Raw genomic sequence first — 24,152 nt, 5'->3', positions numbered from 1 at the left:
TGTAGGGTACACGTGTCTTCTTGTTTCCATCATTTTCTAGCTGCAGGATGTCCAGGCTGGCTGGGCATGCCCTCCCCGTGATGGCAGGAGATGGTGCATGCCATCTCCTGTGCCGGCAGGCTTGAAGTCCCATTGCCTCGCTTACCTTCCGGCTTTGCATCGCAGGCAATGACGACAAATGGTGTCTCTGTAATGATGCTGTAGCCAGCCAGCCCTTATTTGAGGGAAGATGTTAATGAGCTTGTTTCCTTTAGATTAACTCTGACAAGATTTACTGGAGCTTGCTCCTCTACAAATTCCCCGAATGTCAGCAGCCGCAAAGGTCAGCGCGGCAGCCGTGCTAAGGGTTGCTGAGAGGGCTGTCAGGCTGGGAGCAGCAAGGCCAGCAGCCGGGCAGCAGCCCGTGGCATGCCTCGGGGTGAACTGCAACTTCCAAGGTTTGCATGGCCACCACGGGGTGTGCAACGCCTCAAGAAAGTGAGCTGGTACCTCGGAGCCTAGAAGTGGTCCTGCTGTTGATTTACTGCCAAAGCAGCAATTTGACAGGGTGTCTTCCTTTGTAGGGTGTTTGAAAATGGTATTTTGGAAAAAACAAATGAAAAGTATGAAGCATGCAGATGACAGACCCGCTGCTCCTCTTCGTCATGCTCCTGATGGGAGCGCCCCATGTTTGGCATGTTGTTCTTTTGAGTTGCTCTATGAATTTCATTCCCATGTCTTCCTTTCCCCTCTCCAGGCTGGAGGTGGCTGGAAACAACATCGGATTGCTTTTGATCTGCTGTCAGCATGCCAGATGCATAAGGCAGCGCTCAGTTTCATGAAGCTGAAACATCAGCTTCCTTTTTTAGAGAAAAGGGCCACCTCTAGCAAAAACTGTACACACTCTGCTTTCTCAGGCAAAATATATATAGCGGAGATCTTTGGGATCATTATGAAGTCCGTACATGTTGCATGAAGTTAAAAGCCAGGTTGTCACTCCTGTCGTGGTCAGAAGGAGGGCTGTTGTGACATTCAAGGGCAGCGGGTGTATCCCAGAACAGCTCCTGCTATTAGCTTTTGGGAATACGGTGTTAGGGCTGTTGTCTTACGTTAGCTACAAGACACTCAGCCCTGGATACGATGCCCTCTGGCAAAGGATTCTTTGGTTTGGGTGCTGGGTCTCTGAGCTTATTATCCAAAGCCACGTTTTAACCATGTTTTGGTGATAGTAAAAGTCGTCCATCACAGAGACTGGAAATGAAAACTGCAGACTGAATGTACACTGAGCACAATTACTACCAAAGCTGTGCTGTGAATCCAATACGGGTAGTTTTTCAAGAGATGGGCCAAAAATTGGGCAAAGCTTTATTCAAGGTTCATTTACAGCAGAAGCTGTGAGTGGAGTTGCTGAGATCTCCTATGCAAAGCGGCTCCGGGAGATCCCTGGTATGGCTCTTAGGGTTTTTTTTTGTATTTCCCAGCTTAACATAAGCTACTGAAGTTGCATCTTATGTTAATTTTCTGCAAATCTACATCACCATGAAATAAATGAGGCAGATTTGGGAATAATTTGTTCAGCTGCTGTGATTTTTAGGTTTCCAGTTTTGTTCACTGAACAAATTCTTAATTATCTCAGGGCAATTGAAATGCTCTACAAATCTTTGTGCCGTCAGGGTTATTTCTGTGAATAATGTACAACCCTGTCTCCTGGGAGGCTATCTATATTTGAAAGGTTTACTAATGGGTCATCTTTTCTGCGGCACATATGCAGATTTATAATTTATGGCAGCCTTTCAGGACATGTGCCTGACTCCGGAGCACCCCGGCAAATGTTGCTTCCAGTGCACTGCGGCAGCAGCTCCCCCGGCTTCCTCCGCAGCGCTGCTGTCTGCGGGTCTGCTAGGGGAGCAGCATCCAGGTTTGTTCTGCAAACCCTTGGGGCCCCTGTTCCCAAACTGAAACATCGAAATGCGGGGCTGTTCCTCCTCTGAGTCCAGTCTCTGGAGGGAATATTAGGAGATGACTCGGTAAGGGAGCAGAACAACGGCATGCGTCTGTAGGATGGCTGTGTGTCTTACCGGTTTCCATTTACTAGGAGCTGCCAAAGTATTTTTATCTGTGTATTTCAACACACCTAAAAACGGGAACCGATCTCATTCCCTTTAATTAAGGCAACTCAAAACTGCTGTAATCCACCTAAACCCCTCTGACAAAGCCCTGCGTGTCACTCAAAGAGAAGTGTTCCTGTCCATATTCCTGCTTCGCACCAGTGACTCTGCAGCTTGCAGAGAGACGACAAGCGGTTGCCAGCCATCGCCGCGCAGCCCTGTCTGAGGAAAAACAGTAAATAACCAAACCAGCAAATCTAACGTCCGATAGATGGTGTTGCACGTGTCTGGGCTTTCAGAGCAGAAGCACGCACAAAGTGTACCGGGGAAGAAGGGACAAAAATTCCCTTCTATACCAAAATTAGAGGCCGTATTCGTCCCTGCAGCTCTGAGCAAAGAGGCCGTGTGCCATGGCAGGACACCCAGGATTTTGCAGTCTCTCAGCCTGACTCACACACCTGAAGGAAAGTTAATAGCCGCCTTCTAAAATTCCTTGCCCCCAGCAAAAAGCAGCGGGTGCCTGCCCCCGTGTCCTTCCCGTCTCCCAGGGCATGGCGGGGCCGTCGCTGCCGCCGCCGTGCAGTGCCACAAGCAGCAACAGACGCTTCTCCAAACCACCCCGATGAAGAGGAAGGCTGATGGCGATCAGCACTGCCCTCCCAGTCGGCCTTCAGCCTGCAGATTGCAGGGCAGACCCACGAGCGCTGGCCCTGCGTGCCCTTCGCCTGCTGCCGGGGGCTGCTGCAGCTGGGCAGGAAAAGCTGGAATGGTGACGGCCCGCCGGCAGCAGCTGCTGCAGCTGTCCTACTGCTGTGCTGTCTCGGCGTGAATCTCTGCAGAGTCCATCACACTCGGAGACGGAGGGTCTTCATGGAAAGGGTGATCAAGCACTGGAACAGGCTGCCCAGAGAGGTGGGGGAGTCCCCATCCCTGGAAGTGTTCAAAAAACGGGCAGAGGTGGCACTTGGGGACATGGTTCAGTCTGGTCTACCCTTGACTGGTTTAGCGTGGACTTGGTAGTGTAGGGTAATGGTTGGACTGGATGATCTTAAAGGGCTTTGCCAACCTAAACGATTCTAGGATTCTATGATTCTATGCCTGTGAACAGGACTGCGGGTTCAAGCACTGGAACAGGCTGCCCAGGGAGCTGGTGGAGTCCCCATCCCTGGAATTGTTCAAAAAACGGGCAGAGGTGGCACTTTGGGACATGGTTTAGTGGGCATGGGGGTGTTGGCTTGGTGGTTGGACTGATGATCTTAGAGCTCCTTTCCAACCTCAATGATTCTATTCTAGTTTTAACTTTCATTAAAAAATAATCCACCCACCAAGCCAGGAAACGTGAAATTAATTATTCCTCTCCCCTTAATTGGTTTAGTGGTGGACTTGGTAGTGTTAGGTTAATGGTTGGACTGGATGATCTTGAAGGTCTTTTCCAACCTAAACGATTCAATGATTCTATGATTCAGCGCTCTTCCAAAACTGGGAAGGACGGAGTCCTCCCATCGCTTCCCACTCCGTGCAGCGCCTGCGCCCTGCCGATCTGCAAACAGCACAGGGAGGGACTGTGTTATTAAAATAACAGTTAGAAAAGACCCCAATGTTTTCTCTGCCTCTCCCCTGTAGTTGACAGGGCCGTCGGTGGCTGACACGCTGGCCATGCTTTTCGCCTTCACAGCTTGCCCTCGGGCACCACTTCTGGCTGCGCTTCCTCCTCTGCACGGTGCGCGAGTGCCTGATGGCCTGACTGCAGAAATGCTGAACAAATACTGAGAGCAAAAATAAGTGCCGTAAGTTAAGATGAAATTATAGCATTAGCTAATTGGCCTTAATAAAAAAAAAAAGATTGCAACTAAAAATGCTAATGCTGTGGTCCAGATCTGCTCTTACTAGAAGGCTGGGTTTCAGATGGAGCGTGCCCCAGCTGTGTGTTTAACCTCTCAGACCCGGGGTTCGGGGCTCTTGAGGACTGGAGGGTCGCTGCATCCCTGTGGCAGCTTTTAACAGACACGACACATTCCCGGTGGTCCTGTGCTCTGTTCTGCAGCTTCCCCTGAGCGCAGGGAGTACCAGGGCAAGCGGTGTGAGGACGGGCTCTGCGTCACCATCGCCCACTGAGCTCCCGGCGCCGGTCCCAGGCTGCACGGGGAGCTGGGGGGCAGCCACCTCCATCTACACACTCAGCTGAAGAGACGGCATCAGCTGCCTGGCAGAGCTGGCGTCACCTCTTCAGGCTACGGCTGGACAGAATTTTTAATAACTTTTGTGGGCGTGTAAATCGTTCTCCCGTGTTAACCAGCTGTTGCGGGATATGTTCTTCTTAGAAGAAACTTAATGTCACTAAAACTCTGTGAACTGCTATAGCGCTTGCCTGTGACCGATCACTTCTCAGGCCATGCTGTTACAGAAGATCCTACCTAAAAAAATCCCCAAAACCCAAAGAACCACAGAGAAATTTCTGACATTGGCATGTTTACTGCACCAAAGAGCCAGCCTCTGGTTATAGGCTGGGGTAGATTTACTGTGCTTTTCTGATTACTTTGTGATTCATCGGCTTTCTTGGTGCATTTTGTCATTTACAGCATGTCTTGCTGCCGTCAGGGCTGGGCATTAAAAGTGTCCATTTGCAAGATGTGATTTCAGAAGCGGCACTGGCCGTGCAAGGCAGCCCGCTTGCTGGGAGCCACTGCCTCCTGGGACCCCAGGCCGTGGGAACTCCCATTTCTCCTTTTTTCTTGCTTTCTGTCATTTTGGTGGGGGGTGAATGAGGGCTTATAGTTATTCTCTGTATGTAGTTGTCGTGGTTCAGCCCCAGCCAGCAGCTCAGCACCACGCAGCCATCGCTCACTGCCCCTGCCCCGAGAGGATGGGGGAGAGAATCAGAGGGGTGAGAGTGAGAAACACTCCTGGGTTGAGATAAGAACAGGTTAATAATTGAAATAAAGTAAAATAGTAGTAGTAATAATAACCATATAATAATACCAATATCCAAAGCAAGTGCTGCCCAATGCAATTGCTCCCCACCCGCCGACCCATGCCCAGCCAGTTCCCAGCAGCGATCGCTGCTCCCCGGCCAACCCCCCCAGTTTCTATACTGCCCATGACGCCGTATGGTATGGAATGGCCCTTGGGGCAGTTGGGATCAACTGTTCTGGCTGTGCCCCCTCCCAGCTCCTTGTGCCCCTGGCAGAGCAGGGGAAGCTGAAAAGCCCTTGCCTGGTGTCAGCACTGCTCAGCACCAACTAAACCATCAGCGTGTGATCAGCATTGTTCCCATCCTAAATCCAAACCACAGCACTGTGCCTGCTGCTACTGGGAAGAAAATTAACTCTATCCCAGCCGAAAACAGGACAGTAGTGAACTACCTCAGTTTTCTGGTAGGATTGAACCCTGTTAATTAATGGCCAAGGAGCAGAAAGTAGAGACCTATGCTGCCCTTGCCCTGGGGTGCACAGTGATGGGGCTCCAGCCCAAAGCACCAAGGAGGGTCACGTCCCGCAGCGGGGAACAGCCGTGCGTGTAGGGGATGATGCTGTCTAAGACACTGGGATTTTAGACCCGGTCAGAAAAAGCTGTTTATCTGTGGGCCCCTAAGTGCGAACAAATCCATCATCGTGACCCTGTAAACTGTTTCTGTTACTGATGCCAAAAATATCTCCTTTTAATTGATGTTTAGGGGAAACCCCTTCAGTAATGAGGCTGAGAAGCCAGAGCAGAAATGCCCGTTTTCATTTCTCTCCCTGCAGAGCCTTTGGTAGACGGGCCCGTGCAGCATGCAGCGGGTACGGCTGGGCTAGGTAGGAGTCTGCAGGCAGAGAGTTACATTTCCTTGCTTTTGACTTCAAAGTTTTGCCATTCTGACCTTTTTTCACCTCACGCCTGTGCCCGCGTGAGTGATGCCCCCCAGTGTGGTGCGCACATTGGTGCTGGTGGGGAGCGTTGAGGAGAGCGTGCAAGAACACGATCTCTGCTGTAAGGAGCCCCTTACACCTCCGTGCAGCTCCGAGCCCCTGTGATCACTGAGTAAATAGCAAAGCTCTCACAACAGCATCCTGGCTTGTGTCAGGAACAGTGTGGCCAGCAGGAGCAGGGAGGTGATTGTGCCCCTGTGCTCGGCGCTGGTGAGGCCGCACCTGGAATGCTGTGTCCAGTTTTGGGCCCCTCAGCACAAGAAGGACATTGGGGTGCTGGAGCGTGTCCAGAGAAGGGCAGCGGAGCTGGGGCAGGGTCTGGAGCACAGGGCTGGTGGGGAGCGGCTGAGGGAGCTGGGGGTGTTCAGCCTGGAGAAGAGGAGGCTGAGGGGAGACCTCATCGCTCTCTACAGCTGCCTGACAGGAGGGGGCAGGGAGGGGGTGTTGGGCTCTTCTCCCATGTAGTTAGCGATAGGACGAGAGGAAATGGGCTCAAGCTGCGCCAGGGGAGGTTTAGGTTGGAAATTAGGAAAAATTTCTTTACGGAAAGGGTGGTCAAGCATTGGACCAGGCTGCCCAGAGAGGTGGTGGAGTCCCCATCCCTGGAAGTGTTCAAAAAACGGGCAGAGGTGGCACTTGGGGACATGGTTCAGTCTGGTCTACCCTTGATTGGTTTAGTGTGGACTTGGTAGTGTAGGTTAATGGTTGGACTGGATGGTCTTAAAGGTCTTTTCCAACCTAAACCATTCTATGATTCTATGAGATTTCCCGAGCCTGACAAAGACCAGTCCCCAGCCAATTCCTCCTCTGAAGTGATGAAATTTTTCCTAATATCCAATCTAAACCTCCCCTGGCGCAGTTTGAGCCCATTTCCTCTTGTTCTTTCACTAACTACTTGGGAGAAGAGACCAACACCCACCTCACTACACCCTCCTTTCAGGCAGCTGTAGAGAGCGATAAGGTCTCCCCTCAGCCTTCTCTTCTCCAGAAATCTCCTATTTGTATGGATCACTCTGCCTTTTGCAAATGGTCATGAATCTGTTTTTGTTGTAAAAGTGTCTTAATGCCGTAGCTATTTTCTTCCTTAATTAATTCAGGAACAAGAAGAAAATATAATTGCCTGATTAAGAGTCAAAGCACTCCTGAATTCATCCCCATCCCTTCCGGTGTCAGGTGTGAAGCTCATTATTTTCCGAGAGGGGACTCCTGTTTAGGCTAAGCCAATGCAATTAAGCATGGATCTAAGTGTAATTGAGATAATGTAGGACTGACACTACTTTTTAATGAAGCTCTCCATCAGCATGCTGGCCTCCATTTCGGTATAGAGTCTGTTAATAAATAAGGTGTACCTTGGTCTGCCAGTCAGATGTTATGGATTGCTCCCTCCTAACTCCATTAATTTCCCGAGCTCACTGTCCTGTTTCCTGCAGCCAACAACATGCCATGCAGTGTGAAATACACACCATTTTAATGAACCAATTACCTATACAGGGTTTTTCACAAGTTTGTTAGATTTTTGGCGCTTATAGTGGATACAGAAGAATTTGTATACTTCTATGAATGGTATTAATTAGATATGGTGTAATACTGGACCTGCACAGAGCTACATTAGAAGTGCGTTAATAGTATTGCAAAATTCAAGCTTGGAGGAGCCAGAATTAAATCAACTTAATTCTGGTAAGAACAAACAGAAATAAATGGCTGGAATTAAATCAAGTCATGTGAAACCCTGATTTAATCTGTAGATTTTTCTGGGAGGTTGTATAATTCTTGTGGCCATTTCTTATCATAAACACACACAGGCTTTTTGCAGGGCAGTGCTGGGGTTTTCCCCCTCCCCTGGTGCCCAGGCTGGCCGGCACTGACTGGGCGAGTAGCTCCGATCTGCTTTGCTTCGCCTGCCCGCAGTGCCGCTCCGCAGCAGCTTCCCACGAGCTTTTGCTTGTCAGGTAAATGCCCATGACCCCAGCGAGTCCCTCGCTGGCGGCTCCGCCTGCAGTCCAGCGGCATGCGGCACCGGGTGGAGGGAGCGCGGGGAGAGCCTGCAGGGTGGAGACCCCGGAGCGCGGGACTCCATCACTTCTCGCTGATGAAGTGTCAGTCAGATGAACTAAAGTGAAATGGTATTTTTTTTTCTTTTTTTCCCCCCAAGAAACCAACAAACTGGCAAATCTGAGGTTTTCCTGAAGCTGGCTAGGTGCTACGCATATATAAAGTCCTTGCCATAAAGCAGGTTATTCTGGGCAATGACAATTTTTATAAAATATGAAGTCAGTCAGTCTCCTCAGAAACTGCTAAGAGCCATTCTGTTGGGGGTGAAATGAATACAGACACAAAAACCGCGAGAGGAGCCGGCGCAGACACTGTTTAGCAGAGCTCGCGAGCGACTGAAGACAGCCTCGCCGGCAAGGTACCATAAATTCAGCCGTAGGTGCTGCTGCCGTCACAAAGCTTTCTAAAATCACAGTGCCAGCATTAAATCACTAAACCTAGCACAAGAGATTAAAAATGGACCCAGAGGGAATACGTGCGGGTTAAATTTGTGCTATAATTTTATTCTAATTCTCCATGTGGTTGTGGCATGCGCGAACCCACGCAGCACTTTTGAAACTCTTTGATAAAATGTTGATCTAACGTAATAGGACCATTTAACCCCCAAATTATATTCAGAATAGTAAGCGGTTAATTACAGAAATGTCACTAGCTTTTAATTAGCCGTTCTGGGCAAAGATGATCTATCAGAACACCTTGGTCACCTGTTCATGCAGTGACCTGCGCTATGTGCTGCAAGAAGCCCCCAGGGACGAGCAGCGGTGGGGATGCTGGGGTGCGGTGCCCTGCCCTCGGGAGCCTGACCCAAAAACGTCCCGGGAATTCAGCACAAAGCTTATTAGTAAAATAACACTAATAACTGGCCAAAAAATACCGGGCCAAAGTTCGGAGCCAAAGCAGGGATAGGGGATATATATTGGAGGAGTAGCATTTAAGCAGTGAAGAGAGTTACAGCCAGGTGAAATGTAACAAAATAAATTGTATTGAACAATAGCGTCCTAAAATTGGCATTTAATCTGTTTTAGAAGAGCTTATGATTTGGTAGGAAGTAATACATAAACCCCGAGTGCGTTGGAAAGTGAAGCCTTAGCAGTGCCCTTCCTTTCCCAGTGCTTTGAGGATTGTTGTGGGTCAGCCCCAGCAGCTCAGCACCACGCGGCCATCGCTCACTGCCCTGCCCCGAGGGGATGGGGGAGAGAATCGGAGGAGTGAGTGTGAAATACACACCATTTTAATGAACCAATTACCTATACTGGGTTTTTCACAAGTTTGTTAGATTTTTGGCCGCTTATAGTGGATACAGAAGAATTTGTATACTTCTATGAATGGTATTAATTAGATATGGTGTATTTCTCACTCCTGGGGTTAGATAAGAACAGATTAAGAATTGAAATAAAGTAAAATAATAATGATAATAATAACAATATAATAATAATAGTAATAATAATATCCAAAGCAAGTGCTGCCCAATGCAATTGCTCCCCACCTGCCGACCGATGCCCAGCCAGTTCCCAGCAGCGATCGCTGCTCCCCGGCCAACCCCCCCAGTTTCTATACTGCCCATGACGCCGTATGGTATGGAATGGCCCTTGGGGCAGTTGGGATCAACTGTTCTGGCTGTGCCCCCTCCCAGCTCCTTGTGCCCCTGGCAGAGCAGGGGAAGCTGAAAAGCCCTTGCCTGGTGTCAGCACTGCTCAGCACCAACTAAACCATCAGCGTGTGATCAGCATTGTTCCCATCCTAAATCCAAACCACAGCACTGTGCCTGCTGCTGGGAAGAAAATTAACTCTATCCCAGCCGACACCAGGACAAGGATATAATTAATTTCAATGAGGGCCTGTGGTTCGCGCTTGCCCAGCTCATCACGCAGGAGGCAGTGCTCTCTAGCAGGCTGCTCTTGCAGAATCTCTGAAGGACTCTGCACCAGCCTGAAATGCAGCATCTCTCTGGAGCCTGCAATGTCCACGTCCGCTCTGTGATGGACAAGGCCATTAGGTGAGAGCCGATGCATTTCGTCAGAGCAGGCAGGGGCATTTCTCGTAGGTGATGGAGGAGGCTCTGGTGGCATGAAATTCTCCGTGGCTCTGCTCGCCGTGGCACCGTTTGGCAGGTGCCACGAAGTTGTCTTTTGCACCGTAAATATCTCCAGCCTCTGCTCTGCAGCGCCTGGTCCCAGCATCACTTTGTATGTGAAATACCTCTGTTAGTCTTCAATATTTCAGCTGTTGAAGCAGCAGATCCGCTCCTTGCAGCCAGAGGACTACCTGCCTTTAAATTGTTATTTAGAGCATATTCCTGTGCTGGCCATAGTTATAACCATCAATCTTCCAGCAGACTTCTGCAGGCGAAATGTTTCTAATACACATTTTCTGAAGACTCCAAACAAAATAACTGTCTGAGTCTGCAAAGAGTAAGGCTTGTTATATTTTAAAGCGGTGCTGGGCCGGTGTAATTCCCCTGGCCCGCCAGCCCCCCGATCCCCGCAGAGGTGTGAGGGCTGGAAGTTGTGTGACCTGCGTGATGCCCTTCCCCGTTCAAACGTGGTTTGTGGTGCCTGGATTTGGTGGTCGCTGGCTGGAGGAGATGAAGACTGAGGCTCTGGCTTCTGCGAGACCTGGGTTCAAGATGCAGGGATAAGTCAGGATTGCAGATTAATCCTTCTTCTGCAAGAGCCCAGCTCTGTGTTGGGCAGCCCTTACGGTAAGAACGCGTGCTTTGATGCTCCCCGGAGCCGTGTAACAGGCAGCGGGGTGTGGAGGTGGAGGTCTGCTGGACCTCGTGGCTTCGGGTCCTTATGTGCTGGTTATTAGTGCCTATTGAAGAAGAATTTCTGAGCATCTCACTTTAGATGACCACAGGGATAATCGTCACCACAAGTAAAAAGAAACATTTAAAGCGTCATTGAAGCCCACCTCCGTATGGAGTTGGCAACTCTACAGTTCCTGGTGTGGCCATTTCTAGCCCATTTCTGTACTGATACAGGACCTGGATCTCAGCATCTCAGTCCAATGCTGATGATTATTTTTCTCCTCTCCTGTTCTTCTGCATGCTTGTGAGCAGCTCGACTGGTCTGTCTGCTCTGGGCCGGCTGCCTTCCCACTCACTAGGCAGAAGCCCAGAATTTTATCTTATTGGAGACATTAATAGTTACACAGTAGAGTGTTTTCAGAAGGTGCATTTCAAAAAAATATTCCCAGTCTGTCAGGATGCCAGGGGCAGACATGGGACCTGAGAGACCCCATCTCCTGCCTCAGGACAGCAGGTTGCCTGGGGATTTGCTGGTGCAAGCCGAAGTGTCGGGACGCTGGGCAGGAGCTGCTGCGCTGGCAGGCGGCCGCAGGGGCTGGGAGTGCAAAGGCAATGTGCAGTTCCCGGGAATAAACCTTTTTATTTATTTATGTGTTTATTTTTAAGTGGCCTGCCGCATTCACTGAAGGAGCTAACAGCAGGGGCTGGGGGAACCAGACGTGCCCCGTGCTGCAGTGTCCGCGTGTCTTTCCTTTGCTGTAGCTGGAATGGAGATTTGAGAGTCGAGCTGCTGCTCGCTGTGGCCTTCCCCTATGAATCTCATTTGTAAACTTAATTTTGCCTGTGCTCACAATGCCTAGTATCTTCCAATATTTTATTATAACTGAAACGGCACTTAGATGCCTGTCATGCTGGCTTGCCATCAACAAAGCAATGAACGAAACACAAAAGTACACAAAACACTCCTGTTGAAAAACGGGATCCATGGCGTTAGTCTGACTTATTGTCGTGGTTCAGCCCCAGGAGCAGCTCAGCACCACGCAGCCATCGCTCACTGCCCCTGCCACGAGGGGATGGGGGAGAGAATCGGAGGAGTGAGAGTGAGAAACACTCCTGGGCTGAGATAAGAACAGGTTAATAATTGAAATAAAGTAAAATAGTAATGATAATAGTAACAATATAATAATGATAACAACAATAATATCCAAAGCAAGTGCTGCCCAATGCAATTGCTCCCCACCCGCCGACCGATGCCCAGCCAGTTCCCAGCAGCGATCGCTGCTCCCCGGCCAACCCCCCCAGTTTCTATACTGCCCATGACGCCGTATGGTATGGAATGGCCCTTGGGGCAGTTGGGATCAACTGTTCTGGCTGTGCCCCCTCCCAGCTCCTTGTGCCCCTGGCAGAGCAGGGGAAGCTGAAAAGCCCTTGCCTGGTGTCAGCACTGCTCAGCACCAACTAAACCATCAGCGTGTGATCAGCATTGTTCCCATCCTAAATCCAAACCACAGCACTGTGCCTGCTGCTACTGGGAAGAAAGCTAACTCTATCCCAGCCCAAACCAGGACACTTATGTACCATCCCCTCTCCTCGCTCGTGCTGGACTTTGCTTCAAAGTACCAGATTATAGCAGTCTTCTCGTTTGCTGTCTGTGTTTTAATAAGCGTAATGGTTTGCTGTGTGCACACAAGGTACTTCTCAGCAGCAGTTGTCACAGGGCGAGAGGGAAGAAGGAAAGGGCTGAGAGGGGTTCCGTGTCGGCAGAGCGGTGACTGTGCTGCGGCTTACCAAAATGCCCTCTTGTGACGCTTTCTCAAGCGGTGTGCAAACCTGGCAGGCAGTGAACAGGGCGAAGCAGGCGCGGAGCAGCTCGTGACCAAGGCGTTTTTTCGGGTGGGCTCTGCTGTGGCGTATCTGGTGGGCACTGGTGGGGCTGAGCCCATCCTCGCAGCTTGGACCGCTGCTGTTGGAGGGGCCGGCAGCGAGCGGAGCTGGATTGCTCAGAGCTAGAGCGAGGGGCACGCCTGGGCTTCACCCCTGGTTTCGTAGTGCTGCCGGTCATGGGCACCGGCTGTGGACCTGACAGGGAGCAGGGTTCTCCCTGTTGACCATGGAGAGGGAGCTGGCTTCAGTTCTCGTTGGTGACTGCACATATTCCTTCTCATAGCTCTTTGGGCATGTGTTAGCAGGACACTCTCAGACCATTTCTGCCAATCTTTTCGGGGTTTTTTTACTTCCCTTTTGCAAACTTCTTCCTTTTTATTGTCTGCGACCTTGTATCTCATATTCTCTCTACGTGCCACATCTTCCCTGGCTAGGAGCTTCTAACTCCATCTTATAGAATCATAGAATAGAATCATAGAATCGTTTAGGTTGGAAAAGCCCTTTAAGATCACCCAGTCCAACCAGTAACCTACACTACCAAGTCCACACTAAACCAATCAAGGGTAGACCAGACTGAACCATGTCCCCAAGTGCCACCTCTGCCCGTTTTTTGAACACTTCCAGGGATGGGGACTCCACCACCTCTCTGGGCAGCCTGTTCCAATGCTTGACCACCCTTTCCGTGAAGAAGTCTTCTTCTGCTGTGGCCTTCCCTGTCCCTTGCTGGCGAGCCCAGGTAACCCCTCGCCCCGACGCTGGTGTCATACAAGTCTGCTTCAAGATTTTGTGGTTACCTCGTCGTGGCTGAACTAGCCCATGCTTCTGATTCACTGGCTCAGCCCTCCCACAGGCTGGTTGGAAAACCTCACTGTCTGTACTGGCGTGTTTCAGAAAATTGGATAGTTTGAGCATCATGCTTTATGGTTTTCCTTGTAAATATGTGGGCTGGTGATGCTCTTTAAGACACAGGAATGCTCTGTGGGAATGGGCCCACCCAGAGCTCAGTGTTTGGAGACCTCCACCTAAGACTCCTGCTTTGCTCAGGATCAGTTTCTCGCAGAGCAGGGGTGTCCACGGACTCTTCTTCGGACTGGTTGCTGAGGACTTGACCACTTGTGTCACACTCATTAAACCCAGAGTGAATGTGTATGGCTAAATCTCAGAGCAGAACTTTGAAAATGTGTGAGTGGACTAAAAGGTGGTGGGGAAAATAATGTTCCATGCCTCTCTCACTGCAGTATACCCAGTAAATGAAGATTTAATAGGAAAGAAATGTAAGGTTTAGTGTTTTATTAGTGTGGTTAAAGATCTGCCACACCAGCTACTTTATCTGAACCTGAGTGACAGGCATTGCTCTACCCATGCTCAGCTCATGTCTGCAAAGAGGAGATTTAAAGGTGGATTAAAAGCTTTTAAAAAATAACCTGTAATAATATTACAGACCTCAAATCAATACTATAATAGATTCCCAGGGAAAATATATTGAGTGATGTCCACATCTGGAAGTCCTGGAGCTGTTAAAGTTCCCGGGCAGCGTGGGGCCGAAGGTAAGTCCCAACGCTTCGGTTTTCCCAGCCAGCACAAACAAATCTGTGCTGCCTTCTTTCCATGCCACCGGTGTGGCCTCTCCTGTTTTGTTTGACCTGTGCTTCTGGTCTGTACAGCTAGCCTTAACAGCTTCCAGTTCTTCTGGGACTGGTATAAAATGGCTTTCATCCCTTGCTTAGGCTTTTTCAATCCTTAATTTATCTTCATTTGTCCTTTTAAACATTTTTTTTTTTATGTTCTTGTTATAATTCTGTAACACCATGGAGATCAGTATCCTGGTGCTTTTAAACAAAGCAAAGAGCTCAATCTTAATTTAATAGCAGGGGCTTGGAGCAGACTGCACTGACTGTTCTATGCTCATCATCTTAGTTGCTATCTGCTGGACTGCATCACTGAGTGCTACCTCTGCCAGCCACAGCCCACACTTTGTCTGGGGTCAGGCAGGTTTTTTTGGGTAGGGTTTTGGTTCAGGTTTTGTTTTTTTCTTTTTTTTTTGTGTTAAAAAGTCTTTCTCGGTCACCAAGACCTACCTGATTTTATGTAGTTTGTGAATTCTGTGAGACTGCAGTGGTAATTCCTGTAGGCTCCAGTGGCCGTGGGAGGGCAGAACCCCCAAGACACTTTTGACGGCACCGACGTCCCACCAATACGTGCTGTGCAGTGCAGAGCTGGAGACGTGACAGGTTTTACATGGAGTCCATGCACTGGGTGGATTTCATCTGGCAGCTCTGCCTCTGTCAAGGTCCAGCTCTGCCCTTCTTAGGCTTCGTTTTTACCTTTGGCAGCATGGCATTTAGCAAACCTCTGCGTGTACCGTCAGCGCTTGGTATCTTCCAGTGAAACATCTCCTGTACAGGACACAAACCCAAAGGAATCTGCAAATGATGGGAAACTGGCCTTGACAAATGTACACTGTTGTGTAAACAAGTCACTGAAGGTATACAGATGCACGACCAGTAAGTGTGTTACCTTGCTCTGTGGTTTCCAGGGAAGTGAACTTACAGAGAGCTTTTAATGAGTGCTTCTCCTTGGTAAAACCAAGCACAGGACATATTTATGATGGCTACAAGAGGGTTTATCTTTTCCAGGTTTCTTTCTTGCACACTTTATTTATTCTCTATTAGGAAGTGGTCTCCTATGTTCAGATTTAGTTTATCTGCTTGCCCAGTATAATGATGTTCAACATTGGTATATCTGACATGGATTCAGCGTTCACGTCTGCGTCTGTCCAGCCCTGGCCACGTTGCAAACACTCTCTGAGGGTTTGCAGACTCTCACAGGGCTATGTAAACCACTGCAAGTTTTCTTGTCCCAAAGACAAACAACTACTGTTTGATATTCATTGTTTGACGCTCCAGGTACTTTTGAGGACTTCCTTTTCAATATCTTAGTGCTCTTCTGAGGGGTTTTCTTTTTCTTTGCCCAGTGTTCAGGCACAGTCCACCTTTCCTACAGATCATCATGAGCAGGATGACTTCTTTCTTGGGATCTTCCAGTTACAACAATACTTTTCAGGTTAATGCTAAGTCTTGTCTTAAGTTTGCTTGAGTTGTTACGTGATGTCTGATCACGGACTCCTATGACCTAAGCACGGCAAGGTTGACTCTTCAGCCAGAGATGTTTTACAAACTTGTCTGAATTTCCACCTTCTTTTGATACAGATCTAAACCTTACCCGTTGTAATTGATGTCTTCCTACAGAGCGCAGCACTGAAGCTCATGTACCACAACTTTGGTGTTCAGCCTCTCTGCCCGAGTGAATCCAGAAGCTGCAAAACCCACCCAGTGTTTCTGAGGCTTCTGTTGCCAGGAGTAAAACCACTGCGTGCGGGAGGGAAACAGTCTTGCATGTTGTCCAATGTCTCCCGTGTTTGCAGAGAGCCCGCTCACCCGTAGGGTTTCCCTCTCTTCTCTTCTGCAGACTGGTTGGCTTTGTAGCCCGGGTCACTGCTGGTATCAGGAGTTATTGGGAAGCCACTTCAGCCAAAGAGCATACCAAAATCTGCGTAGCTAACGCCACCTACTCAGTGGCCTAAGGCATCTTTTCATTTGCAGAATGTTATTTTTTGCTTTGTATCTACCCAGGAGTGGGTTAACAAGACAACCACAAACAGACTCACGGGTCCTTTAGAAAATTAATATCCGAGCCAGTCTGACATCAGCGCGCCTCAGTTGCATGGGCTGGCTCGCTCTGCGGCTCCCGCTGCATTGGCACCGCAATGGCAGGTTGTGTTCTCACCGTGGTTTTTATAACCTTTTCCACTTGCGTCTCCCTCCCTCTGGAATACTTTCTCACCTGCTAAGGTATTCATAGGTTTTGGCTGTTTAGATCCAACCTCTCACCTCCTTGTGTTTACAAGTGGTGGCTTTGGTGCTTCGTGCAGCTCGGGAGGTTCGCAGCTGCTGTAGCCACTGACTTGAATGACTGAGATTATTAAAGGAAGGCTGTCACGTAACTAATGGCCCAGCACAGTGCAATTCAGTACCTCCACTGCAACTCGGTGGTAACTTTCATTTTCTCTGCAGTCAGACACGTTTGGGCAGCAGCCTCGGGTGAGGAGGCATTCGGGTCTTCAGCATGAGAGGATGCGCAGCACCGCTCAGCACTCTGCTCCTCCCGAGGAGGCTTTCTCACCCCCAGGTCCACGTTCTCCATTTCTGCTGTCTGCCCCGCTGATGCCCAGGGGCAGGCTGGCTCAGCAAGGACAGCCCGGGGAGCGGCCAGGGTGTGCACAGTGCAGCCTTGCTGCCCCACCTCCACACCTCCACGTGCACTGACACCTGGAGCACTACTGCTGGCTGGCCCAGCTGACGTCCTGTGGTGTGGACTTAGAGGCAGCACTAAACCATACCCCTCTGGGCACATCTCCTTCTCTTGCCTAAAAAATATAGTCCTTAGAAATTATGTTCTGTTCGTTTGCTTTTCTCCAAAAAAGTCATATATTCCTAAAGGGACTCCTACTGCAAGCCTTCTCTTTGGCTCAGTTGTTATCAGATGATCTAGGAACCAGGATGCCTTATTTCAGTCTATTTTGATTCTCCTTTTCTTAGCTATTTCTTTTATTGGGGGGGATAGAAGGGCCTGATAGTTTTCATATTTCATCCTGGGCTTGAGGCTTCTTTATTGGGTTGGCTACGTTAAAAAGTCAGTTCCTTCAGTAACAGACTGTCAGGTGGAAAGCAGCCCCTTCGCAGCGTGTGCACGGCGTGGGTTGCACTTAGAAAGGAGCAGGGCAAAGGTAAGGAATAATTTAAAATGTCCTCCTGTTTTTTAAAGTCATACTTGGATCTGAAATGTTGGATTATATAGGGGTGTCATCTCATTTTAGGGTGCATCAGCAGTACTGGTACCAAACACTGAAACAGAGGTACGGCTGCTCTGCTAGCAGGAGTTTTTGAATGTAGTATTGTGAAGAAGAGAAGTAAAAAAACATCACTTGACAGCTGCGGTGCTGCTGAGAAAACAGGTTAGGAAAGGCTGCGGTACGGCTCCTGGAGGGTACCGCTCCTGGAGTGACAAGTGGCACTTGTCACTGCTGCAGTCGGTGCCATCCCGGCATGCTTCGGGGGCTGCTGGCTATTGAACCAGTGCCTGGGAAATCATGGGAAACTGAGGAAGGCAGCCCAAAGATACGAAGCTTTTGCTTTAGCAGATGGAAATAATTTTCCCTACCAATTCCATTAAAGAATATAAGAATAATGCAGAATAGATATGGTGTGATTCATGTGTTATGCTGATATGAAACGTGTGGAAATAATGATTATGTGAGTACAGGAGGAAAATAAAAACAAGTGTGGAAGAAGAAAAATACTTACATGAGATCAGCATTGGCGATTCTTCCAAAAACATAGCTAGGGGAGTTGGCTGCTGGGGGAGAAACCTGCTTCGGTTCAGCAGTGGCTCGAGAGGAGGCTGCGTGCCTGCAGGTGGAAGCTCTGCATGAACATCGGTTCAAAGAGGGGAATGCAGTTTGGATCCTGACCCTCTTTTTGTGATAAAAATAATTTTTTAAAAAAGCCATAATCTATTGGATATGATCATCTTAGTGTAAAAAAGATAAGGGTTTCTCCTGTCCTTTTACAAGTGGAAAACCCAAACTGATCTGCCGTTTTCTGACCAGGTAGCTTCCAATCAGTCTATGTAAAGCTGAGGTGGCCTAAGATATCTGTGCTAAGCTGTTACTGTGTTCTTGATTTTTAGTTCTATTTTCAATCATTCAGATGCACTATTTTCTGTCCTTCATATGCTAAGCCCTGTCCTGGCAGAGCTGGGATGAGGTGCTGGGTCTCCTCTGGGTAGCAGCTTAGCAGAGTTGCAGGTTAGTAGCAGGAGAGCTTCTTATGCATTTTCCGTCTTTTTATCTTGATGTCTCTTCCCTTCAACTGTCATTCGAAACACAAGCAAACCCGCGATACAGCTTTTCTCCAGATTTCAAAGGTAGTGACAGAAGTAACCCATTGGAGGTGGAGCAGAGGAGCTCTTGCACCAGGAGAGGAACCATGCAGACTGTCCTAGTTTTGTCTCCGAGACTCTTTTTCTTTTCTCTGCTCCATACAGCAGTCTGGTTTGCTGGTTGTGGATTTGTGCAATCGACTCTGTGATTTCAGGGATTTTCTAAGCAAACAACGGCATGACCTATCAATATTGCTCTGACAGAACATCAGTGTTTATCTGTGCCTCTTAGGAACACAAATGAGATTAGTGAGTTTAAATAAAATACTGTAATCTCCTAGAATACCACTAGAAAGTGTGGTTTGTGTTATGGGGGTCGATGCTGGCTCAGGACACGTTGCTGTTACGTGCCTCTTGTAGGCTGGATCAGCCACCACTTGTCTTCGGCTTGGTGTGCCCAGCTCTCCTCCCCGTGCCGAGGAACATACAGCACGTCGCGTAACAGAGTATAATCTGTCAAAGCAAACAGCAAACAGAGAAAAACAAAAGAAAAAGAAAACCAGGGCGACGTCGCAATCCTCACTGTTAAGCTAGAGACACGTACCGCTGGAAATTGATGTCCTCATAGAGTAGGAGCCAGGAGGAATAAAGCGTCAGTGAGCTGGTCAGTGCAGAAATCCCTCTTCCACCCTTATTTCTTCTGGGGAAGGGGCGTCTTTATTTGTTGAGCCAGCTGGGAAGACGCGCCGGTTAAAATTGGGGCCAGGAGGACGGCTGCATCTACCATCGTTCCCTGGGAGCCTGAAATGAGCCCTGACACCGCTGGGTCTCTGTCATTTGGGCTTGGAGAGAGGTCTTGACCCCTGAGCTGGAGAGAGACCTGAAGGCACCCAGCCCCTGCACCACAGGAGCGTCTTTAATGTCATCCGAGAGCCTGTCAGAGACTGCCTCTAAAACGAAGGTAGTAAGGCTTCAGCTAAAATGAAAGCTTGACCTAATGGTTTACATTTCATATGCCTGCGCTGTTTTCATCTCTGGTTTTGGTATCTCTGATAGAAAATCAAATTTTTTTTTTTTTTAATGGCTCTTTTTTGCCATGGGATTAAGCAGTCCACAGTTGTCTTAAAAATCACATGCAACTCCGTAATTCTGTAACATTGCAAGGTGATGTTAATAATGCTTTTGGCTTTCTGGGCCTATTTATTCCACTGATATTTAGAAAATCAGCAGAAGGACTTTTCATGTTGCATAGGCTCTTGTGAGGTCTTTTGACATGACATCGGGGGTGGTAGAGGAGGTTACCCCATAGTGAGGGTGGCCCCATCATTCTGTTTCTTCAGTTTTCTTCCTATTTCCAGGTCAAAATGTCAGGCAAAACCAAAGCAATTTGTAATCACCTACTAGAAAAGCATACGGCTTTTTTAATTCTAGTCTCTGTTCCTAACTAGAGGAAGAATGAGTTAAATTTCTACCTACCTTTTTTGGTGTAGCTTCCCTCTTGGGTTTAGTGGTTGAATTCGTAATAATTCAGTGTATTTCATAAAGCAGGAGAGAGTAATGTCTTTGAAAACATGTGCTGTGTTACTTAATATTGTAGAACTAACGTAGCTGAGAGTCTGGCGTACCTGGCTCTTGAGGTTTGCAATCACAGAGGAATTTGCTGAATTCTCGTCAATATTGGCCCCATAGTTCAAAGCAAAAGGGCTCCAGCAGTGTCTTTCCTGAAGCTCAGCACAAGTACTCTCTGGCAGATATTTTCTAGTTGTTATCAATCATCTTTAGTCTAGTCTACCCTTGATTGGCTTAGAGTAGACTTGGTAGTGTAGGTTAATGGTTGGACTGGATGATCTTAAAGGTCTTTTCCAACCTAAACGATTCTATGATTCTATGATCTCATACAGTATCTGTGGCCAAGGTACAATTTTATTTGTTCTGGGCAGCTGTACCAGACTTCACCTTCTGGTGCCAGCTCTTTTTTTTTTTTTTTTTTTTGAGAAAGACGACCGACTCCATTTCCGCGGAAAGAGACCAATTGCACCCGTTGGCTCTGTTTCTAAGGGTGTGGAAGATCTGCGCTTTTGTTACATAAATATATTTATACATTTGTAACTTTACAAATGTTGATTATTTCACACTGAGGGAGCTGCCTGCTTCAGCAAGTGGAAGGCATGTTGTCCCTTATTGCAGATACCTGACGGGGTTAAACCTCACCAGGCAGCCGGTGAGCACCGAAGCTGTCGGATCTTTTGAAGTCTCGGTACGTAAAGCACAGGATTTTTGGCAGACCTGCTCCCAGCACCTTCCGGTGGGTTCAAGGACTGGTGATGTGCCCATTGCAGTACAGACCCTGATCTTTGTGCCCAGGTTTAAAAAAAATCTCTTCTTCAGTGAATATTCATAGAATCATGGAATCGTTTAGGTTGGAAAAGACCTTTAAGATCATCCAGTCCAACCATTAACCCACACTGCCAAGTCCATCACTAAACCAGTCAAGGGTAGAGTAGACTCAACCGTGTCCCAGAGTGCCACCTCTGCCCGTTATTATTTAATTTCGGTATGTCTGTGAGAACTCCTGCTGCTTGTTGTGGGAGCACATGTATTCTGGGCAGTTTCCTGCTTTTTCTCTTTTTCCCCTTGTTTTTTAAAGCCGCAATATCTTTAACTCGCTGAATTAATTACATCAACAAGTCGGTCGGGCTGTGCTGGGTGCTGCTGGGTGGTGTCACACGAGATAAACCAGACGTAAGTGGCTGGCATGCCTAGCATCACTTAATTGGGACCCCATTTGTTTTCCAGAGCCCACAGGTGCCCCGTGTCTTCGGGCGCTGTGCTGCTTCTCTCAGCCGCGACGCATCTCTAATCCCATCTCAGATTTTCTGCGAGAGCTGACATGTTGCCATTGGATTTGAAATGACTGTTCCAGGCGTTTCCTGTTCTTTCTGACAGTCTGTTACAAGCAGGAGGTAATTACTAACAACAGTTTTTGTTGTACATCATCCCAAGAAACAAAATATGAAAAGGCTGGGCGAAGGAATGACACTGAAATTTGCTGTGAGTAATGTTAATACAGCAGATGAGCTTCATACTGGGAAATATTTCAATCTTCTGAATTGTGGTCACGTTTTAGCCAGCTGTGAGGCTGCCTGAGCAGCAACATGGTAGGGTGAGGCAAATAGAGCAGGGATTTTAAATGATTTAAAATGAGCCTGGATTACATGTGATGTTTTGGGTTTTTTTTTTGCATAGGGATGGTGGCTTTGTGGTAGGCACAGAGGGACAGGTATGACACACTGACCAGTGTTACCTTCCACTTTTTAATGTTGACATACATTCCAGATAAATTGTTTAATAAATTAATTATAAATTAATATAATTAATATTATATATATCAATTTTAAGAGTAGTAAAATAATAATAAATTGTTAAGTGATATCTCCAGTATGCTTTGTACTCCCTTACGATGGACATGCTGTATGGCTTTAGATGAATTGCCAAAAAGTTTTGCCTCTGTTCTCTATCTGTACAATAGAAAAGATTTTAAAATTTTTTTCTAATTCTTTAGTGCTAAGAAAAGTATGAGCTAAAGGCTGAAAGAAAAATAGTGGTGATAGGCATACTAACCTTTCTAAGATCAAGTCGCAAGGAAATGAAGCACAGTGCAATGGTATTTGAAGTGAGTAGGTCAGTGTCTTTTCCATGGAGTAAGTGCTCACTCAGTGTGTGAAGGCAGTTTCTGAGATGAGAAAAGTATTTCCACCTTAGATAAAATGTTGAGCAGTTGACAATATTTAAATAAACTGAAATACTTTCCTATTCCCAGTTGAAAGGTCAGTATCTTAAATATCTTTGCTATCAGCAAATTAATCTGATAAAGTAATGGTGAAGATTGCGGGGGTGTTGGACTAGATGACCTTTGGAGGTCCCTTCCAACACAAACCATTCTATGATTCCATGATTGATGAATTTGTTTCCCTCTTTTTGACCATTTCAAATTTACTTTGTGGTTTTAATTACCTTGAGCTTTGAACAAAAAAAGGCTGTTTTGAACTGAGAAAAATCTATTTGAACTGGGGATTTTCTCAAAAAAGAAGGAAAAAAAGTGCGGAATATAAGCTTTTTGGACCTTACCGTTTTCTGCGAAGTGTAATTATGGACCTGAAGGACTTAACCAAGTTGGTCAATGTGCAAAGGACGGTCATGTAACCTCCCGCTGTCCCTGCCAGGAGTTCTCTGACGAGCAGCGGGGCTCTGCAGGGTTGCATCTGGAGTGGCTGCCGCCTCGGCTTCTGGCCGTACACCTTGTCTCTGTGCGTGATGTTCCCTTTGGTTTCGCTGGGTCAAGGCTGCGAAGACAGTCTTGGGGTTGGTCTATGCAGAACGGTGCAAGGGAATTGAGGGGAGCGGGGAAAAAGCTGCATTTTCTTGTTTTATCTAAGTAGGAGCATCTTCACTGCACGTAAACTGATCCCACCAGTGCCTGTAACGCCTCAGCCTGGAAGGCACTTGAAGTTTGGGAGGTTACTCTAAGTCGTACAAGCATAACAGGGGGTTTCACTAATAAAATATGAAGAACATGCGTGTTATTATAACACAAAAATGTGCAATTATGTCTTGATCACAGCTCAGGGATTACATGTTTTTAATGAAGTGAACGTTGTCAGTGTGGGAAGCAATAAAAATGAAAAAAGTTACAGAACTTAAAAATTAATATATATGATAATACACATAAATCTATTAGAAAAAGTAAAGCAGAATTAATTATATTTCAGTACCCAGAGGGTGAATAAAAATGGTAAAGAATTAAGAAATAAAAAATTCATGCTGTAATTAGAATTTTGCATACTAAAATTAGAGAAGGTGTTTTCTGATACCATCCAGAATCTTTTCTAACAGAAAACCATGATGGGAGCAGGGCATGTTAATTATGCACCACAGCCTTAAGGTATGAAACCTATACACCAGCTTGCAAAGAGGATTAAATATCCAATTAGGTTTATGTGTAAAACTTTTTAATTTTTCAACTTTTCATATCCAAATTACAAAAAAAAAAAAAAAAAAGAATACAGAGAAGCAGAGCAGTGCATTATTTATTTAGACATTTAATGAATAACAAAATAGTAGTTCTATACAAGCTGTAGGTAAGCCAAGAAATACTTGCACTGCAGCGTTATATATCTGCAACGTTAGAAAACAAACAGATATTTGACAAGGGAAAATTTGCTCAGTTCCGAAAGAGCCAGCCCTTGGTGTGGTGTTTGCTAAGTGCTGCCTTCCCAGCCTCTCACACAGGGTCGGGACGCAGGGAAAAACACGCGGGTGACTTTGTGCTGGGCTCTTTGGTTCGAATAACAACAGATGGTGGTGACTCTGTTGGGAAATATCCTGATATACAAAGGGCAAGAGTAGAGGGCTCTTCCCAGCTGCTCCTCTATAACCACGCAAGGTCGGGCAAAGCTGCGGTGGTTCTGCCTTTTGCAGCTCGCTGCAGCCTCCTGCGTTTTCTGTTTTACACGATGTGGTCACCTGTTCCCC

Source organism: Pelecanus crispus, chromosome 6 (genome assembly GCF_030463565.1).
Source record: "Pelecanus crispus isolate bPelCri1 chromosome 6, bPelCri1.pri, whole genome shotgun sequence".
Lineage (NCBI taxonomy): Eukaryota > Metazoa > Chordata > Aves > Pelecaniformes > Pelecanidae > Pelecanus > Pelecanus crispus.
Note: the sequence above shows the minus strand (reverse complement) of the source record.